Raw genomic sequence first — 10,293 nt, forward strand, 5'->3', positions numbered from 1 at the left:
TGGTAGCAACGACCACATGAATTACTGTAAGTGTGGCCGTTTCTATTATACAGTCACACGAACTGACTGTAAGTGTGGTTGTTTATATTATATAGACACACGAACAGAAAACAAAGTGACTATTATGTGGCTAATGATTATTTATAGCCACACAAAATTTTGTAATTTTAAGTGTGGCTATTGTCTAACCTTTGGTCACACATATTTTTTTCCATAGACTTTTTCTATCACTCTGTCACACACAAAAAACAAAGTGACTATGGTGTGGCTAATGGTTATTTATAGTCACACCAAATTTTGTAATTTTAAGTATGAATGAAGAGTAGCAACGATCACATGAATTTATTAGAGTAAGTGAGGCCAAAAACTATTTTCGGACACATTTTTTTTAATAATTTTAAGTGTGGCTATTATCTAACATTTGGTCACACATATTTTTTTCTCATGACATTTACCATCATTTCGTCACACAAAAGGAAAAACTCATGATGGTGTAACGCATCTTTATGTAAAGCCACATTTAAACTTTAAGTGTGGCCATTGTCTAACCTTTGGTCACATATTTTTTTTTCTACGACGTTTTCTATCATTTTACCACAAAAACAAAGTGACTATGATGTGGCTAATGGTTATTTATAGTCATACAAAATTTTGTTATTTTAAATGTGACTAAAGAGTAGCATAGGTCACAATAATTTACCGTAAGTGTGACCGTTTCCATTATATAGTAACACGAAATTTTGGAATTTTTAAATGTGACTAAAGAGTAGCAACGGTCACATTAATTTACTGTAAGTATGACCGATTCTATTATATAGTCACGTGAATTGTAAGTGTAGCTATTATCTAATATTTGGTCACACGTTTTTTTCCCATAACATAAACTATCATTTCGTCACACAGAAAGAACAAAGTCACGATGGTGTGACAAATCTTTATGTAAAGCCACATGTAAATTTTAAATGTGGCTATTATCTAATGTTGGTCACACATATTGTTCTTCTATGTGATCATTTTCATGTAATTACCCATTTTATTTACATTTTTATGTAAAATAAAAACTATACTAAACATCAACAAATCCAGAAAATCTAAAACCAAATGACATTAACCAAAAATCCATACGTAAGTTTTCAATTGAAATACTAAAGACACATTTCTAACCGAAACCTATCTACAAAAGTTGCAAACGAAAATGACTACACAATCTAGGAACTATTTCTAGGTTGTTTTCTTCAAGTCGATATACTCTCCGCTTTTGGACTATAATTTGCATCCATGAGCTGTTGGGAAGAATTGCTATAGTAAGTGTATCCTAAAAAAACATCATAGCAAACTGTAAGAGCAATAAAAAGAATTATTTCCTTTTGGGTGAATAGGTCGATAGTAGGGATGAGCTCAGTATCAACCGGTACGGAAAAAATCGGTACCGAAAATCCCCATAAATGGTTACAATACCAGCACCTAAAATACCTTTTACGGTACGGTTTAGTACCGGTACGGACCGGTATATGAATGTGAAACCGGTAAATACCGGTACCGAAGCAGTACTATACCGGACCAGTACCGAAAACGCATAATGTCAGTATCGAAAATCAAGTTGGTTCAGGAAATTCGATGCCGGTTCCAAACCGGTACTCGGTGCGATTTGCTCATCCCTAGTCGATAGGGTCAACATTATAAAGAATTGCTATAGTGAGCCTGGCCAGAATAAAAATCATAGCAAATTCCAACAACTTTAAACACGGGTATTTTCTCAATAAGAATAGTAAAGCTTATGAAAAATAGAATACTATTCAATATACAACTCAGTTTGCATGTTTCTTTACCTGTATGTGTTCTCTATCTCCAGCAGTGATGCTTGAATTTGTCCAGCAGGCTTCCTTTTTATGCGCCTCTTGTGGTAATAGGTCAACAAGCTCAGCACGCAAGGAAGTGCATCGCGTTTGATAACATGCTATCAAAGAGAAAAATTGTGTCATCTCAATTGTAAATTATCCATATAAACATTAAACTAAAATCTGAACAAATATGAACAATGTATCACTTCAGTTTGTTACCAAACAGTTTGCGTAACATAACCTAGATTTACAGCAGCTTAGGTTATTTGTTTAGTTGGATACAAAGAATGAGACTCAATGATTAGAGAAAGTAATCCTATTGTCAACAGAGTAACCACTGCAGCCTTAGTTTAATACGAGAACCAGAGCACATAAAACTATAATTATAACTATTCCTCCTATTACATCCAAACTTCAAACCATTTGATTCTGCATTTCAAAATTTGTCCAATAGAATGTAATATAATCATGAATTAATCATCTTTATTATTTTAAAATTTTAATACAAACTAATGATTTTGAAAAAAAAATCAGTTCAACCAACCAAACAACTGGTCCAGTCGACCCACCCAACCCAGCCGGTTTGAATATTTTGTTCCTTGAAAACCCCAGTTAGAAGTTCAGAAGTTTGACCCATAATTTTCTTCAAAACAAGTCAAACCAGACCATGAATACCCCTAACAACCATATGTTAAAGAAAAAAGATTTAACATACAATCATCAAAAGAACAGCTTCAATAGCATCCTTGATTTAAATAAAGGTTCTTTGTGATTCACCACCATTCAGAGCTTCAGAGGTTCCCTTCTCAATAGGTTCTGGGTACAACAAAAAGCAAAAATCGTTAGTAAATAACATTCTGGGAAATTGGATGTAAAACTAAAGCATCTTAAGTCCCTGAAATTAAGAGAATATATAAACTAACATTGCTGAAGCATGCCAGAACCCTTGAAACATCTTCACTGGGACCATCAATTCCTGGATTTAAATCCATCCTTGGGCCAATCCAATTAAAAAGGTCTTGCTATCGCGAACACAAGACAACGGTTGTGATATAAATTTGCTTGTTCACCGTATATTAGCCCCTCTATCAATTATTGGGCACATGCATACAACCATCTATGCTTCTCAACTAAGCCAAACATTCAAGGAGGTGTGTCTTCTTTGAATATGTAGTAAGCAGGATCCTGTATACATTATCATCCATAAAATCTAGTTAAATAAGAGTAGCAAACTAGCAAAAAACTGTAAAAGCGAATCAAATCATTCATCTTTATGGAGAAGATATATACACCAAGGTGCAATCTAATCGACACAACCAGATTACATATCATAGCAAGTCCAGTTGTGTCCTGGTATATCTGTATATTTAGCACAGAGCTAGAGAAAGAGAGAAACTACATTGAAAAAGATGAACCGCAAAACATCAATGCAACTCTTAATAAACATGTTTATAAAATTTCAAATTTAAAACTACATCACATAAAAATTATATTAGGATGGCAGACCTAAGATAATAAGTGGAGAAAGTATTCCATGCACACTTGATCGAATGTGAAGACAAAACCTAGGCCACCAAACAAGATACTATTATTCAACCTTTGACAAGCTAGACTTAACAGTTCTGTAAGCCTGTACTACCAAAGCAACAAACACAATTTGACTTCGTGATCCAGTTAACATGTCACTAACTAACATTACACCCGAGTAGGAAAATGGCCAGGTTTGAAACACAAGCCAGCATGATCAACTTAAATAGCTTAAAAAATTATAATTCCACTTCTTTACAAGTGTTAGTCATTTGCACACTATGGAAATCAAACCATAGAATATGAAGTTGCGAAAGTCTGCGTAAAAACAAGGAAGCCAAAGAACTACAACCAACAAATATCTTTAACAAAAATGTGATTGCACACTTCATTGTATCAAACGAGAAACCAACCAACGATCCGAATGTTACCTGACGTAAGGGACTATCTTTGGGAAGAAAGCTACCAATTGTCTTCCCATATACTTCAAAAGTAGAGCAGTACTTAACCTATAAATAAAAGGGACATAGATCAACACACAATTTTGCCTCAATAACTATAGAACTAAGAGACAATCAAACTCTCAAATCAAATCACTGATGCAATACATACCACTGGAAGTAAAACAGCCAACAACTAGCCTAGAATCGAAAAACACTTTAAACACCATCTTCTGTGCCGTATGTGAGAAACGAGCCAGATACACGATCCCAGTATGACCTAACACATAGAGAAACAAATTATATCAACATTTGTGTGTCGAGTCTTGCAACAACTGCATCAAAACGTGAGGATAAACATCCATGTTACCTTTCTGGATGGCTTTTTTCACTTCAAAGTTTTCTTTTTTGCACTTTCTTGCCTGACGGTGTAGGCTTTTGGAGGTGAAGATGAGTTACATTATATGGTTCATCAATTTCTCGGCTTGACCCATCTTTTTGGTAGATCTAGTGAGGAATTGAAAGAGGTGAGAACGAACTTGTTTACCCAGAGGTTGAATTGGAAAGCGCTGTTTACCTTCAATCTATCAAAAAATCTCGATTAAGATTATTTGACAGACTCAAACAATTCGATCCAAACCCTATCCATACAAAGTGAAGAACATTAGATAGGGTTTGAATCCGGCAGAAATCGAACTGTCTTCTGTGAGGCTGACTAGATCTTGTCATCTTGAAACCCTATAAATTGAGATAACGAAGGATTTGAGCAGAACAACCGAAGAGATAGATATCTATCGCTAGCAGAAGAGAGAAAGTGAAAGTCATGGATTTTGAATCGATTTTGATAGAAGCGGCAAAGTGAAAGTGGTGGATTTTGAGAGAAGCTAGCAAAGTAAAAGCGTGGGATTTTCAGAGTTTGAGATATTTTGGGAGAAGCGGGAGGGTGAAAGTGATGAAATAGTTGGCGGGAATTTTAATTTTTTAAGGGTTGAAAGCGATGAAATAGTATGTGGGAATAGAAATTTTAGGCTTGTATTACTTGTGATTGGATCGCTAAAAAACTCGAATAAGCCGAGCCTTAAATATGACTCGTTTAGTTAACGAGTCCGATATCAAGCTTTACATAAAAATACTCACTTACGCTCGCGAACCCAAACAAATGTTATATAGTATGATTCATTACAATTTAATCTAACCCATTAAGACAAAGATGATTTACTATCATCTATTATGATATAGTGTGACTCGTTAGTACCCATTAGGACATATGTGATATGAGAAAGCTCATAAAGATCCATTAAGAGTTATATAGTTATTAAGGCCCAATAGAGCCCGTTAATATATATATATAGGTAAAGGATCTTGTAAAAAAGACTAAAACTGTGAGAAGAGTAAGAAAGAATCTACACCATTAGATCTTTGATCTAATGGTTGAGATTAATAGGGACCAAATTGTAAAATTTGATTTATTTTTGGGACTGAATTGTAAATTCTAGGGGCAATAAAGTCTTTATTCACATTCAAAAATAGAAACTGTCAATAAAAAATCCCTACAATATCTCTCTCTCTCTCCACAAATTCCACTTTTCACAGTTTTCATCGGAGATTGCCATGTGACACCTGTGTCACTGTGACTGTCAAACAAATTCCAAACCAATGAAATTTTGTATTTCATACTTGGGAATTGTGAAAATATGTGTATCATTTGCACATATCAATTCTTGTTCGATTTCGGGCTTTAAGTCGCTTTCTGGAAGGTTATACACGATCTGATGCGTAAATATAACCAGTTTAATGCAACAAACACTCCGGAATAGTGACATAGGCTTAACATACCTTAAATAACCTTTACATAACTTAGAAATAAGTTTTGGATGGTTTGGTATACCGAAATCAAGTTTATTCGCTTACAGGGACTATTTGCGTCAACTTGCAAAAGTCTGCCGTTTCGTAAGGCAACGTATAGTCCGGAACTTGATCATAAGTTAAACATACCATATATAACCTAAATATGGCTTAGAAATAAGCTTTGATAGGTTCGGTGTGTGAAAACATGCTTATATGATCTTACAGGGACTAAAGGTGCCAAAAACGGCGTAAGTTTGCATTTTCGCGCATATCTTACGTTCTGGACACATCTGGACATCCAAAATTTTTGTACACACTAAAATATTTTTATTTTAGTGATCGCCATGCAAAAATTCCATTCGTCGCTTAATTTGGATCGTTTTCGCGTCCGTTCGAGTTTCGTCGTAAATAACCGAACAACGTGACCGTACGACCAAACGAACCGACATCCGAGATATTTTTGAGCATGTTTTGAGTCCCCTATGCTTTAACTTCATTTTAGAGCCTTGAAATGAGGTTAACGGGGTTTAAACGCATCGAAAAAGGCTTTAAACACGTGCAGGGACCATTTCTGTCAATTTTGAAACTTTGCTGAACCTGGTACATGCTAGCGTAGCGCGAGCCCTAAGGCCTATGCCCTAGCGCTACGCGAGCGCCTCATCTGGGCAGAAAGTGTGTTTTCAGCAGCATCTGTTTGCAAATTCAGGGGCTGTTTTGGTAAATTCTTGGTGTGTTGAGCAAGTTTAAGTGCTCTCCAAGGCTTTGCACCTGCTCCTAACACTTGTATGGATGAGATTTATTCCTTAATGGCTAAACAAAACACTTGTTATGATCCTATGAACTTCCCTCAAGTATAAATAGCCAACACTTTCATTGTTTCATTTGCTCATTCCTCATTTCCTCTCTTCACATCTGCTTTGGAGCTCTCTCTCAAGCATTTGGGACTTTGTCTTCTTGTAGAAAAGATAGCAAGGACCTTAAGTGAGCTTCTTTCATTCTTTTTCTTGCTTTTTCCTTATGTAGTGCAGAAAGTCAAACAGTTTGGCCAACAGTTTGACTTTCGGTTTTGACCATCAATTGGTCAAGTCAAAGTTCAATTGAACTTTGAAACGTGATTGTAATCACGATAGTTATAATCCTTCGCGGTTATAGCTGCTGATTACCACGTTAGCTAGTTGTAGTGTCGAGTCAAAGTTTCGGTCAAAATGCGTTTTAGCACGCATTTTGCCTCGGAACTACTTTAGGGTATCAAAGCACTTTGTTTTGATACCAAATCAGTAGGTTAGACATGTTTTGACATGTCTAACACGACACTATTAGTTTGTGCTTGTTTAGGGTCGTGAGGTAAGCGGTCTAAACCACCGCTTAGCCTTTCGAACCCGACCCGTTTGGTCGATCTTTAGGATCCGACCAAGCTTAGTTAGTGATCATAGTTGCATAGGGAATAACCACTGAGGTTATACCTTATGATCACATAGGATTGGTTAGTCATTTGCTTGTTAGCTTGTATGCCCATAGGAAATGACCAAAATGCCCTTTTGAAGCTAAAATCCGTATTTTGCCTATGTGAACATATTTTTGACATGTAATCTGATTTAGTAACATGTTTAGGGATAATTGGGCATGTAAGACTTGGCATAGCACATAGTTAACCATCCGAACATAGTTCTACGCTAACGACGCCTTATAGTAGCTTATGTTACCATAATGTGTCGAAACGGGTCAAGAGCACTTAGGTAGGCCTTTCAATCAGAATGTAGGGTCTATTAAATCATACCATATGAGTTCAATTACTCATTTGATTTATAGAACCTCATTCTATCCTATCTCCCGATTTAGGTCCGGTTATTTACATAGTTACCTATATAGGGTGCCGTTTGATTCCCTGATCACTCTAGCTTTGCTTGGTTGTTGTTCAAGACTTCTAAGCACCCTCAGGTGAGTACATAGTCCCCTCTTTTACTGTTTTCAAACTGTTTTGGGGTGGAACACATGTGCCTACTTGATACTTTCATGTTTCCCATGTTTTTATATCATATACTTACTATGTTCAATAGTACACTATTAGTACACGATTTTATTATGTTTTGCTATGTATGTTCACGTAACATGCTAGCACATTGATTTCCATATACTACATTTTGTCGCATATGCTCATCCAGCATATGGACACATTGTTTTACATTTTGAACCGTTGTAACCATATGATCATTTGAACCGTTGTAACCATTTGATCATATGAACCGTTGGTAACCATTTTGACTATGTGAACCGTTAGTAACCGTTGATTATGTGAACCGTTTGTAACCGTTGACTAGATGATCCGTTGGATTATGTGAACCGTTTGTAACCATTTGACTATGTGAACCGTTAGTGACTATTTGACTATGTGAACCGTTTGTAACCGTTGATTGACACGAACTGTTTGAATCTGTTTGAACCGTTGGGTTAGGGAAGTGATTAGGTAACGGGGCGGGTATAATGTGTTAAAAGCATGGTGGATACGCCGCTGGTACTTCCTATATATAAGTGCTTTTAATACATTATATATCGTTGCGTTATCTAGATCACTTGGGCAATGGTAAACAAAACAAAGTTGTAATACAAGGTTTTCCAACAATATATTATACTATTCGAGTTTTATTCCATAAACGATTTACAAATCTGGATTTAATTAAACAAATGTTTTGGGGTTAAGAATCATGGCTACGAGATTTTTATAAAATATAACCAATTTGATTTGAGTTGGTTATTTATGTCGCAATACTATACTTTTCAAAACAAGGTTTTTAAATAAGTATTGAAATATGTAAAACGAGCCATGAATCTGAAACTCATACAAAACCTATGTACTCGCCGGCATTTTTATGCTGACATACCTATTTTCACATGTGTTTCAGGTACATTAGTTGATGGCATTTGATGATGATATTGGTGTATTCTCACATAGGAATGGACAAGGCCTTAGCGACTTTAAAACTTGGAGGATAATAGTTGTATTTATCTAATTTGTATCAAAACATTTAGTTCAATAATTCAATAAAACGAAACTATTTATTCCATGGTTGTGAAACAATGATTCTGTTACAACACTCCCCGACGTTTCCGCCACGTTTTGTTGTTTTACGTGGTCGGGGTGTGACAGAAAAGTTGGTATCAGAGCCAATGGTTATAGGGAATTAGGTTATTAGTAATGCTTTGACCTAGACTATAACCTTCCTAGGACCCTAACGCGAGTTTACTTGCGTTTAGTCATAAAACAATACCGTCACTTATCCTTAAGTGACAACCACAATAAGAACATAAATTTGATCTGCCTTGAAAACTAATCATCTGTTCTAGGATGATTTATTATAAGGTTTTGAACCCTTCCAGTTTGACTCATATTTGGCTTAGTGCCTTTTGAGTTTTCAAACTCGTCAAAGTTTGGGTCTAAATAATGTGAACACGTGCAAACTGGAAGAGTGGATGCCTGTACCCTGGGTCTTCTGTCTAAGGCTAAAGTGTTCGTACAAATCCGCAGTATCGGACCAGTCACTCTTACCTGGGAACTCTTGGGGTGAGTGTCCACTTATAGGCAAGCATGTCTTCGCGATACATTATATTGAACCGCTTACTTTGATTAGTCACTGTCTCATTTGTTTGCCTTTGGTAACAAACAAATGGTCGCAATCTTCATGCATTGTCATTCTCTTTTGACTATCTTTCGTTTGTTTCCTCCTATGCCTTCCATTGTCTTCAAGATGCCTCTTCATCGCAACAACACTCAAATGTCCGAACTAGGTGCTGCAGTTACCCAGCAAATAGGCGTCATACTCCAGAGGACCGTTGTTTTAGCTATCACCATGACTCGCCTCAGGGATGGAACCGTGTAAGGGAACTGCTCCTTGGTGAAATCAATGTAGCCGTCATCATCCGAATCAAATACCCTGTTTCAAATGTACCCACGGTGGACGATGGGGACATTTGGTTAACATCTGCCGCTTTGCGATCCAAAGCAAAGTTGTTACCAATCCTGCTGCTACTCAACCTTCAAATTCTGCTTCATATGTCGCCTTGGCATATCTAGTGCCTCAACCTCATGAACTTTCTACCTTGTGTATCGACGTAAGCACGCCTAGTGCAAGGTGTCGGAACACCTCTCGTTACACAAATTCCAAAATCCATGTAGGATCTTTCTATCCTCATAATTAGATCCTTGTGGATGGGTATCGTTCATCGGAGCCCTTAATTGAATTCTTTGTATGATCCAATACGTACATTACAATTCAATAAGGACAAAGCCGAATTCCTATTAAGATTTTCCTATCTTCATAGATAGATTCTTGAAAATGATTAAAGTGCCAAATGAAATCCACGGATTGGATTCCTGGTATGCTTTAAGTATCCGCGTTCAAAGATAACAATTTAAAGGCCAAATTAAACAATTATGTGAATATGCTTATGTTCTCCCTTTTGTGTTTTTGTGATCCAATTTTGTTATCCAAATCCTCGTAGAATCTTCCATATCTTCGTATAAGGGATTCATAGTAGGATATCCAAAGGTACTATCTTAAATCCTTAATGGACTTCTACGTTGGAGTTGAGTCCCTTGGGTTATGAAGTACTATTCCATAATTAGACCCCTTGAGTGGTCT

At 36.4% G+C, this 10,293-nt stretch overlaps 1 long non-coding RNA gene across 1 annotated transcript; it reads right to left on the reverse strand.

The window, feature by feature from the left end:
* Positions 1 to 1,086: 1,086 nt before the first annotated feature.
* LOC110925951 lies at positions 1,087 to 4,723 on the reverse strand. The gene is made up of 7 exons (XR_002584879.2): positions 4,179 to 4,723; positions 3,981 to 4,088; positions 3,800 to 3,877; positions 2,765 to 3,026; positions 2,557 to 2,657; positions 1,830 to 1,957; positions 1,087 to 1,315 (listed from the first exon to the last, which is right to left on the reverse strand). It is a non-coding gene; the product is annotated as an uncharacterized LOC110925951 (long non-coding RNA).
* Between the last annotated feature and the right edge of the window lie 5,570 nt (positions 4,724 to 10,293).

The sequence above is a fragment of the Helianthus annuus genome, chromosome 17, assembly GCF_002127325.2.
Source record: "Helianthus annuus cultivar XRQ/B chromosome 17, HanXRQr2.0-SUNRISE, whole genome shotgun sequence".
NCBI lineage: Eukaryota > Viridiplantae > Streptophyta > Magnoliopsida > Asterales > Asteraceae > Helianthus > Helianthus annuus.